A 12,030-nucleotide genomic window follows, 5' to 3' on the forward strand; every position below is an offset into this window, starting at 1 on the left:
GTGCTTCATCCCCCATGCTGCGCACCCCCATCGTGCTTCATCCCCCATGTTGCGCACCCCCCATCGTGCTCCATCCCCTATGCTGCGCACCCCCCATTGTGCTCCATCCCCCATGCTGGGCACCCCGTATAGTACTCCATCTTCCATGCTGCGCACCCCCCATTGTGCTCCATCCCCCATTGTGCTCCATCCCCCATGCTGCGCACCCCCATCGTGCTCCATCCCCCATGCTGCACACCCCCCATTGTGCTCCATCCTCCATGCTGCACCCCCCCCATTGTGCTCCTTCTTCTATGCTGCGCACCCCACATCGTGCTTCATCCCCCATGCTGCGCACCCCTCATCGTGCTTCATCCCCCATGCTGCGCACCCCTCATCGTGCTCCATCCCCCATGCTGCGCAGCCCTCATCGTGCTCCATCCCCCATGCTGCGCACCCCCCATCATGCGCTCCCCCCATCGTGCTCCATCCCCCATGCTGCGCACCCCCCATCATGCTACATCTCCCATGCTGCACACCCCCCATCGTGCTCCATCCCCCATGCTGCGCACCCCCCATCGTGCTCCATCTTCCATGCTGCACACCCTCTATCGTGCTCCATCCTCCATGCTGCACCCCCCCCCATTGTGCTCCATCCCCCATGCTGCGCACCCCCCATCGTGCTCCATCCTCCATGCTGCACACCCCCCATCGTGCTCCATCCCCCATGCTGCACACCCCCCATCGTGCTCCATCCTCCATGCTGCACACCCCCCATTGTGCTCCATCCTCCATGCTGCACACCCCCCATTGTGCTCCATCCTCCATGCTGCGCATCCCCCATCGTGCTCCATCCCCCATGCTGCGCACCCCTCATCATGCTCCATCCCCCATGATGCGCACCCCTCACTGTGCTCCATCCCCCCTGCTGCGCACCCCCCATCATGCTCCATCTCCCATGCTGCACACCCCCATCGTGCTCCATCCTCCATGCTGCGCACCTTCCATCGTGCTACATCCTCCATGCTGCGCACCCCCCATCGTGCCACATCCTCCATGCTGCACACCCTCCATCTTGCTCCATCCTCCATGCTGCAAACCCCCCATCGTGCTCCTTTCTCCATGCTGCGCACCCCCATCGTGCTTCATCCCCCATGCTGTGCACCCCTTATCGTGCTCCATCCCCCATGCTGCGCACCCCTCATCGTGCTCCATCCCCCATGCTGCGCACCCCCCATCGTGCTTCATCCCCCATGCTGCAGACCCCCCATTGTGCTTCATCCTCCATGCTGCACACCCCCCATCGTGCTTCATCCCCCATGCTGCGCACCCCTCATCATGCTCCATCTCCCATGCTGCACACCCTCCATCGTGTTCCATCCCCCATGCTGCGCATCCCCCATCATGCTACATCTCCCATGCTGCGTACGCCCCATCGTGCTCCATCCTCCATGCTGAACACCACCCATCGTGCTCCATCCTCCATGCTGCACACCCCCCATCGTGCTCCATCCTCCATGCTGCACCCCGCCCATCGTGCTCCATCCCCTATGCTGTACACCCCCCATCGTGCTCCATCCCCCATGCTGCGCACCCCTCATCGTGCTCCATCCTCCATGCTGCACACCCTCCATCGTGCTCCATCCTCCATGCTGCACACCCCCCATCGTGCTCCATCCTCCATGCTGCACATCCCCCATCGTGCTCCATCCTCCATGCTGCACACCCCCCATCATGCTCATCCTCCATGCTGCACTCCCCTCATCGTGCTCCATCCCCCATGCTGCACACCCCCCATCGTGCTCCATCCTCCATGCTGCACACTCCCCATTGTGCTCCATCCTCCATGCTGCACCCCCCCATTGTGCTCCATCCTCCATGCTGCGCACCCCCCATCGTGCTCCATCCCCCATGCTGCGCACCCCTCATCGTGCTCCATCCCCCATGCTGCACACCCCCCATTGTGCTTCATCCCCCATGCTGCACATCCCCCATTGTGCTCCATCCTCCATGCTGCGCACCCCCCATCGTGCTCCATCCCCCATTCTGCGCACCCCTCATCGTGCTCTATGCCCCATGCTGCGCACCCCCCATCGTGCTCCATCTCCCATACTGCACACCCCCCATCGTGCTCCATCCCCCATGCTGCGCACGCCCCATCATGCTACATCTCCCATGCTGCGCACCTTCCATTGTGCTCCATCCTCCATGCTGCTCACCCTCCATCGTGCTCCATCCCCCATGCTGCGCACCTCCCATCGTGCTCCATCCTCCATGCTGCACACCCCCCATCATGCTCCATCCTCCATGCTGCACACCCCCCATCGTGCTCCATCCCCCATGCTGCACACCCCCCATCGTGCTCCATCCCCCATGCTGCGCACCCCCCATCGTGCTCCATCCTGCATGCTGCACACCCCCCATCGTGCTCCATCCCCCATGCTGCTCATCCCCCTTCGTGCTCCATCCTCCATGCTGCACACCCCCCATTGTGCTCCATCCTCCATGCTGCACACCCCCCATTGTGCTCCATCCTCCATGCTGCGCACCCCCCATCGTGCTCCATCCCCCATGCTACGCACCCCCCATCGTGCTCCATCCCCCATGCTGCGCACCCCCCATCGTGCTCCATCCTCAATGCTGCACACCCCCCATCGTGCTCCATCCTGCACACCCCCCATCGTGCTCCATCCTCCATGCTGCACACCCCCCATCGTGCTTCATCCTCCATGCTGTGCACCCCCCATCGTGCTCCATCCCCCATGCTACGCACCCCTCATCGTGCTCCATCCCCCATGTTGCGCACCCCCCATCGTGCTCCATCTCCCATGCTGCACACCCCCATCGTGCTCCATCCCCCATGCTGCGCACCCCCCATCGTGCTACATCTCCCATGCTGCGCACCCCCCATCGTGCTCCATCCTCCATGCTGCACACCCCCCATCGTGCTCCATCCTCCATGCTGCACACCCCGCATCGTGCTCCATCCCCCATGCTAGGGCCGCCGGGGGCGGGTCCGAGCGTGGCAACGTGTGCCAGGGGCGGGGCTGAGCGGGCGAGGCGTCAGCGTATGCTGGCTCCCTGTACATGTGTACCGGGAGCCGGTGTACGCTGGAGCGGGGCTGAGCAGGCGAGGCGTCAGCGTATGCCGGCTCCCTGCACATGTGTACCAGGAGCCGGTGTATGCTGGATCGGGGCTGAGCGGGCGAGGCGTCAGCGTATGCCGGCTCCCTGCACATGTGTACCGGGAGCCGGTGTACGCTGGTAACCATGATACAGATCGGGTAACTAAGGGAAGCGCTTCTTATAGTTACGCGATGTGTATCATGGTTAACAGCATACACCGGCTCCGTCACGATCCCAGCATCGCAAGGTTATGTCCGCCGGGGGCGGGGCCGAGTGTGCTAACGTGTGGTGGGGGCGAGCGGGCGAGGTGTCAGAGTATGCAGGCTCCCTGCACATGTGTACCGGGAGCTGGTGTACGCTGGAGCTGGCGATGCGTGCGGAGGGCCGGGGCGAGCGGCAAATCCATGTGGGGGGCGGGGCCAGGCCGAGGCGAGCGGCCAATCCGTGGGGGGGGGGGGGGCAGGCCGAGCCCAGCGGCCAATCCGACAGTTGTCACTGTAAAAACACTGTCACGGTGACACAATTTTGGAGCAAGACAGACAGACAGACAGACAGACAGAATAAGACAATTATATATATATATATATATATATATATATATAAGAATTATATATATTCGCATCTCAAATAAACTTTGAAAAGTATTTCTATTTGAGATACTCCTTGTTATTTGCACACGGGCCTAAAAGGCCCCAGGTATGTAAAAGTGTAGATTTCTATGGTTGCGCGTTGTAGGGTTATAAATACTATAAAACCGCAGGTATAAAAAGGATTGCATTTTAGCTGCGGATTTTCTGCATTTTTGTAGTGTTTTTGCTTTTTTTTGTGTATTTTTAGACATCAGTGAAGGCTGTAGAGATAAATAATAAAAACTTATTTGGCCTCAGTGTCAATATGGGCATTTGGGGCGCTTTCATATGGTGACTATTCTCCTGCATTGGTTACAGGAGTATGAAACATATAACAGTTATATGTGGTTGTTATTTGATTTTGCTCCTCGGTCTCCTCATTTGTTTGCACTGGCTTAGTTCTTGTCACACAGAGGCCTTTTTACAAACATCGGGATCTGTTCAGACTACAGATTCTGACACACCACCTGATAAGTTCTCTGAAGTTTGTAATCAGCACAGGTAGTTCATAGGCAGGCTAGCAAGAGTTATTCTCTGCTGGTCTGCTCGTGAGTCTTCTTTGGTCTCATCACTGGAGAGCCTATCACATCTGCTCCCCTCCTATATATGCTGGCTAGATCCTTCCTTCTATGCTAGCTATAGTTTATCTTCGTTGGTCTGTTAAGGTGTTGTGATCCAGACTATCTGGTGATTTTGTTAGTTGTTGCTGAGTGTGGTTGTGGAGTAACCCTTTCCTAACTTTCCTACTCCTGCTTTCTTCCTGACTCTCTCATAATTTGTTCTTGTGTGATTGCAGTGTGTCAGAGTTTTGGCTTTCTCCTGTCTGTCTTAGGCCTCTTTCACATGTACGTGCCTCGGGTACGTGTTTGGCAGTTTTCTCACGTACCAGAGACACGTACACACGTGGACCTATGTATTCCTAATGTTTAGGACACACAAGTATTTTCGAACGGAACGTGTGTCCGTTCCGTACTTACATGTGTTTCTCACGCCGACATGTCCGTTTTTCTCCAGCATCACGGGTGTCACACGGAACACAAATGTGTCACACGTAATGCAAACTGTCCACATGGATGTGTTCAGTGTGACACGCACCGGAGAAAAGCCATGTGTCTGTGAGAAAAAAAACCTTTACTTACCTTCTCCTGCCCTGCAGTCTCTGCCGCTGCTGTCACTTGCTGCCGACCACCGCTCATTATGCTCAGTGAATATTCACTTCACTTTGGCTGGAAGCAGCAGCAGCGGGGAGTCGGCAGGACTGGAGACCGAAGATCAGCACCACGGACAGAGACGCCAGTGACAGGTGAGCAAAAACTTCCCATTCTCCGTGTGTTATCATAGATAACACACGGAGAACACACGTGTGCCATACACACGGCATACCGAGGGCAAAACGCACCTGTGACACGTCCGTTAAAAAGGTGCGTGTTTTTCAGGGACGTGTGAAAAAGGCCTTAATGTGTGTTTCCATTTTACTCCTGCACCTTCCTTCCCTTATGGAGGGGAGAATCAGATTAATTCTGGTGAGGAGCCTAGCCCTTCATTGGACTCTGGCATCTACACCATTAGGGGTAACCCTGAGGTTAGGAATAGCCTAGGGAATCCCAGTAGGAGGGACAGCATAAGAGACCCTGTCCCTCACTTTCCTACCATGATATCATGACATCATAGCTGGCTCAACTTTTTTTTTACATTCCAGCATGGACCAGGTTGCTGCACTAGGTTGTTGTACTAGCAAGACAGTTGCAGACCTTGTCGCTTCAGGTGGCTGAATTAAAAGAGGTAGTACAGCAGCATGCTCAGTCTGCCACACCGGAGCAATCTGTCCTGGTCGCTGAATCATCTGAACCCAAACTGCCTCTCACGGAAAGATTTTCTGGGGAGCGCAGCTGATTTGTTACTTTTAAAGAGGCATTTAAATTAGACTTCCATATTCATCCCCACTCCGCTAGTGGTGAGGTACAGTGGGTTAGAAATATTGACTCACTGTTGAGTGGGGACCTACAAGAGTTGGCCTTTTCCTTGCGCTCTAATTAACTGGTTTTTTTTTTCTTATAGTGGATGGGTTTTTCTCAGCATTTGATATCATCTATGATGATTCGTATAAAACATCTTTAGCCGAGTTTATCGGTTCACTACAACAAGGCAATTGACCTGCAGAGGATTATTGCCTTGAATTCCAGCACTGGTCCACGCGAACACAGTGGAGTGACAGAGCTTAAAAGTCAGTTTTTCCAGGGTTTATCCAAGAGGTTAAAGGAGGCATGTATGAGACCTCTGCTTTTTAGAATGTGCCATATCCTTTCGGCAGAGGTCCCATAAATCTAAAACTTTCTGGAAAGGTGTTTCAGAACCAGCATTACCTCGAGAGGCCCCATCTGAACTCATGCAGCTTGGAGGGACATCAAAAAAGGGTTGAGTTAGTTTTTTTCTGTGACAAAAAAAGATTCTTTATCAATAACTGTCCCTCTTTGCCCAAAGAAGTATAGCAGTGAAGAAACTCCTAGACCCAGGTTGTTTGGTGGATCCCAACTTCATACTACGTATATCCTCCACAATGGAGTCTCAATGTATAATACCCACAAGAGTTAAGTTTGTGGGCCTGGAAGTCTCTGTTATGGTTTTTCTTGATAGTGTTCAGGGGCAAACATGATTGATGAAGAGTTTGCTCGTTCTTCAGGGTTCGATTTGAAGGTGTTATCAAATCTGGTGCAGATATTTGCCAATGATACCTAACACACAGGGAGGCTTTTTTGAGTCTGTGTAGGAAGTCCGTATAGGAGTACTTCATTCGGGGTGCATATCATGTTACATTCTCAAGTGTTGTCCTGCACAAATTATATTGGGGTTTCCCTGGTTAGTATTACATAACCCCACTATTGACTGGCAAACTCAAGGGATAATAAAATGGAGCACATATTGTCAAGACCGCTGTCTAGTATCTTACATTTTGGAAGTTACCACAAATTTTCCTGGTACTGTCTCTGATTTTAATCTGTTCTCAGAGGGGGATGTCAGGAGTTACTGTCACATAGGCCTTATCACTCCACCATAAGGTTGACACTAGGGGCAACATTGCCCAAGTGCAGACTCTATAATTTGTCGGATCCCGAAAAATCAGCTCTCAAAGAGTACATAACGGAGAGTTTAGTGAAGGAGCATCTTCATCACCGGTGGCTGCAGTATTCTTCATTGTAAAAAAAAAGATGGTGGGTTACGACCGTGCCTGGATTTCTGTGAGCTCAACCAAATAATGGTTCGAGATTCGTATCTTCTTCCACTCATTCCTGTCCTGACCTATTCACTCAGATTGCCAATGCTAAATGGTTCACTAAACTTGACCTTAGGGGGGCCTACAATCGGATCCGGGTCAAATAGAGGGATAAGTGGAAAACAGATTTCAATACACCAAAGGGGCCTTTCAAAAACCTGATAATGCCATTCGGTTGTACCAACATGCCAGCATTTTTTTCAAACACTTTTTGTTAGGGATGTTTTTTCTCATCTTTATGGGACATCTGTAGTCATTTACCTAGATGACATTCTTCTATACTCATGGATTAGGGGTCTCAAATGAAATATGTTAGACAGGTACTGCAATTTCTCAGAGACTTAAATAAGTTGTATGCTAAATTGGAGAAGTGTGTAATCGCCATACAAGAACTTTCATTTTTGAGTTACATAATTTCTGCTGCTGGCTTTTGGATGGATCCCAATAAATTATAAGCTTTATTGTAGTGGGACCGTCCTGAGAACCTTAAGGCTCTGCAACATTTCTGAGGTTTTGCTAATTATTACAGGAAGTTTGTGAAGAATTTCTTTGCCACAGCAAGATTTCTTAAAGACATGACTAAAAACGATACAGAGTCTCGAAATAGCCTGTGAGAGGTTTGTTTGTGTTTGCCTGTCTTAAAAAATGCTTCTCGTTGGCACCTGTATTGATACAGCCTGATGTATCTCAACATTTTACAGCGGAGGTTGATGCATCAGCAGTAGTGATGCAAGCTTTGTTGTCTCAGGGTCCATTTCTTGGTAAGCTGTATCCATGTCCCTTTTTTTTCTAAGAAATTATCATCAGCTGAACATAATTAAGATATTGGTAACAAGGAGTTAATGGTGATCAAATTAGTGTTTGAAGAATGGCGACACTTTCTGGAGGGAGATATCCATCCTTTACACTAATTAATTACCGAAAATAATCTTTTCAACCTTGAGTCTGCTAAGTGTCTCACACCAAGACAAGCTTTGTGGTCTTTGTTTTTCAATAGGTTTAATTTTTTTTGTAAATTATTGCCCTGGTACTAAGAACATTAAAGCCGATGCTTTGTCGAGGAGTTTTCCAGGGGTAGAACCCTTTGAGGAACATGTCCACATTCTTCAGAAAAGAGTGCTGGTTATCAGCACTCAGTATGGATTTTGAGTCTGAAATCTCAGTGCCTCAATGGGGTTCTGGTGAACAAGTCATTTGTTCCTCTGAATCTTTATCTTAAGATCCTGGGGGAGTATCATGATTCTGTTCTGGCTGGTCATCCTTGGATTAAGGGTACTCTTGCATTGTGCTGCTTTTGGTGGCCCAAGTTCCGAAGGGATGTGGTAGCCTATGTGTCTGCATGTGCCACTTCTGCGCGCTCTAAGGCATCTCACTCTCATCCTTCAGGATGTTTTCAACATTTCAGTGTTCCCAATCAACCATGGACAGACATTTCGATGTATTTTGTAACAATTTTGCCCTTCTCTACTGGTAATATAGTAATTTTGGTACTAGTTGATAGATTTTCAATAATTCCACATTTTATCACCTTACCTTCCTTACCTAATGCTAATACCTTAGCCCAGGTTTTTGTATGTGAGATGTCAAACTCCACAAAGTTCCCTCTAGTACTGTCAGACAGAGAGACAGAAAAAGACAGAGCAAGAAAGAGAGCAAAAGCGTGAGCAACACAGAGAGCAACAGAGAAAGCAAGAGACAGGAAAAAGTGACAGAGTGAGCAACAAATAGAGCGACAGAGAGTGACAGACAAAGTGACAGAAAGAGCAACAGACAAAGTAACAGAGAAAGCAACAGAGAAATCCACAGAGAGAGCAACAGACAGAATGGACTGGCCTCAGCCCTGGAATCCTCCCCTGCACCAGGTCTCAGCCTGCATGACCGAGAGGTGAAGATCCTGCTGTACGCAGATGACCTCCTGCTGCTTTCCCCATCCGAGAAAGGCCTCCAAGATAGCCTGGCTGTGCTAGAAACATTCAGTACCACATGGGCTTTGCCCATCAACCAAAAGAAGACCAAAGTCATGGTGTTTCGGAAGAGGAATTATAACGAAACCTCCACTGCCTCCCTCACACTAAATGGCGTCGCACTGGAGAAGACCAGCAGCTATACCTACCTCGGTCTGGAGCTAAGCCAAACCGGGAGCCTCAAGCAAGCAGCAGCAGCAGAGACCCTGAAAGGGAAAGCATGCAGAACCTTCTATGCCATCAGAAGACAACTGTACCACCTCAAACCACCGGTGAGAGTCTGGCTCAAGATATTCGACAGCATCATCACAGCTATACTGCTGTATGGCAGCGAGGTTTGGGGCCCAGTGACCTATCCAGACCAGACAAAGTGGAATTCCAGCCCAACCGAAGTCTTCCATCTGGAGTTCTGCAAATATCTCCTCCAAGTCCATCGCAGTACCTCAAACCTAGCCTGTCAGGCAGAACTGGGCCGATTCCCCTTATGGCTCAGTATACAAAAGAGGGCGCTATCGCACCAGGCACTCATGCAGTACAGCAACCCCAGCTCCTACCATCATAAAGCCCTGCTGAGCCAGACCCCATAGCAAGCCAGGAACCCCGGCAGCCAGCACAGCCAAAGTCAGCAACACACCCTGACAAAAGCCCAAATAAACGAGATCTCAGAGACCTGCAAGATGCAATACAGAGAGGACTACAAGAGTGAATTAGAGAACTCTCAGAAACTCACCATCTACCAGTCACTGCGGAGGGACTACACTCTGGCCCCATATCTGGAAAGGTTACGACACCCCAAAGCCTGTACAGACTGAGTGCCCACAGCCTATAGGTGGAAACAGGGCGGCACCGACAGACATACAAGCCGCGGGAGAACAGACTGTGCCAGCACTGCCAGCAGGGGGCTCTGGAGGACGAGGCGCATTTCCTGCTGCACTGTAACAAACACTCAGCAGTGAGGGCCTCCCACTTCCAGAAATGTACCACTCATACCCCGGACGTTCCATCCATGGACTAGGAGAGTAAACTTTGCATCCTACTGGGGGAAGAAGAATCAATGGTGGAGATCACCGCCCAATATGTCACCACATGTCATAAGCTGAAGGGTACTAAAGACCTCCAAATGGACCATCATTCCTCGAATTGTGGCCCCAACACCCCATCCCCACAACCCTAACCCACTCCCCTGTCACATTTATTTTCTTGCTTTGGCAATACTGATTGTATTTTGGTCCTGCCAATAAAGCCTATTTGATTTGATTTGATTTTGATTTGAATGACAGAGAGCTACAGATAAAGCAAAAGAGAGAACAACAGAGAGAGCAACAGAGAGAGCATCATAGAGCGACTGACAAAGCATCAGAGAGAGTGACAAATCAACAGAAAGAGCTACCAAAAGAGAGAGAACAACAAAGAGCAATTGAGCGAGCAACAGAGAGAGTGAAAGAGAAAGCAACAGAAAGTGCAACAGACAGGACAAAGCGACAGAGAGAGTGACAAACAGAGTGAGACAGAGAGCGACAGACAGAGAGAGAGACAGTTACAGAGAGAGCAATAGTGAAAGAATGACAGAAAGTGACATAGAGAGTGACAGAGAGAATGACAGAGAGAAAGAGCAACAGAGAGTGACAGAGCAACAGACAAAGCAACTGAGAAAGCAACAGAGAAATCCACAGAGAAAGTGACAGACAGCGTGACAGAGAGATCTACAGACAGAACAATAGAGAGAACAGAGAAAGCAACAGACAGACTGACAGAGTGAGCAACAGAGAAAGCAAAAGAGAGTAACAGAGAGGGACAGAGTGACAGAGAGAGTGAGACACAGTGACATAGAGAGCAATAGAGTGAGTGACAGAATAATAGAGAGAAAGACATATAGCAACAGACATAGCAGACAGCGTGACAGAGAAAGCAATAGATAGATTGACAGGGAGAGTGAGAAAGAGTGACAGAGAGTGACAGACAGTACAACAAAGAGAGCAACAGAGTGAAAGACATATAATAAAATAGCACCCCGTGGAGCTTGTTGGAAAGTTTTTTCTGATTAAATAAATATTTAAATAAAGGTAAAAAATGAAGTGGGGTCCCCGCCATTTTTGAAACCAGCAAAGGTAAAGCAGACAGCTGTGACCTGATATTATCAGGCTGGGAAAGTCCATGGTTATTGGGCACTTTCCAGCCTAAAAATACTAGCCCGCAGCTGCTCCAGAAGTGACACATCACATTAGATGAGCCAATCTTTCTCTTCATCTCTGCTCTTTTCGATGCCCTGGTGCGATGGCAATCGGGAAAATGGTAGTTGGGGGTGATGTCAGCTGTGTAATGTCAGCTGTCATCAAGCCCTAGTGTTAGTAATGTAGAGATGTGTATCAAACACTTCGATTACTAACACATGAAGTAAGAAAAAAGAAAAAACACACACACAAAACTACTTTATTTAAATAAACACTAACCCACACTTTCTTGATGTCACCGCTCATCACAGTTGCTAGGTTTCTAGGAGCACAGCGTGAGCTCCGTAGCCTTTGATCCAAGTAATCAATGAACATCGTGGAAACTGCTGGACTACATTGGACCAGGGAACTTGAATTTCAAATAAATTAGTGAATAAGGGACAGAGTTTTGTTTTCACCTCTCTTTTTATGTCTTTTAGTTTTCCATTTGTGGACTACGTCAGATTCTCAGGACCACATCAGAATCTCTGGTCTACATTGGACCTACATTGGTTATTTTTTTAATAAATTGGTAAACCTAGGAAAGTGTGGGAGAATATTTAATTAAAATTAAGTGATTTCTTTTTTCTTTTTACTTACCGGGTTAGTAATGGGGGGTGTGATACACCCCTCTCCATTACTAACACCAGGACTTGATGCTAGCTGACACTATACAGCTGACATCAATCCCAAAAATCATTACCCCGATTACCAACACACCAAGGCAATCAGGAAAAGCCAAGGCGAAGCACCAGAATTGGAGCATCTAATGTGATGCTCCAAGTCTGGGGCAGCTGCGGCTTGGTATTTGTAGGCTGGGAAGGGCCAAATAACCATGGGCCTTCCCAGCC

The sequence above is a fragment of the Anomaloglossus baeobatrachus genome, chromosome 6, assembly GCF_048569485.1.
Source record: "Anomaloglossus baeobatrachus isolate aAnoBae1 chromosome 6, aAnoBae1.hap1, whole genome shotgun sequence".
NCBI lineage: Eukaryota > Metazoa > Chordata > Amphibia > Anura > Aromobatidae > Anomaloglossus > Anomaloglossus baeobatrachus.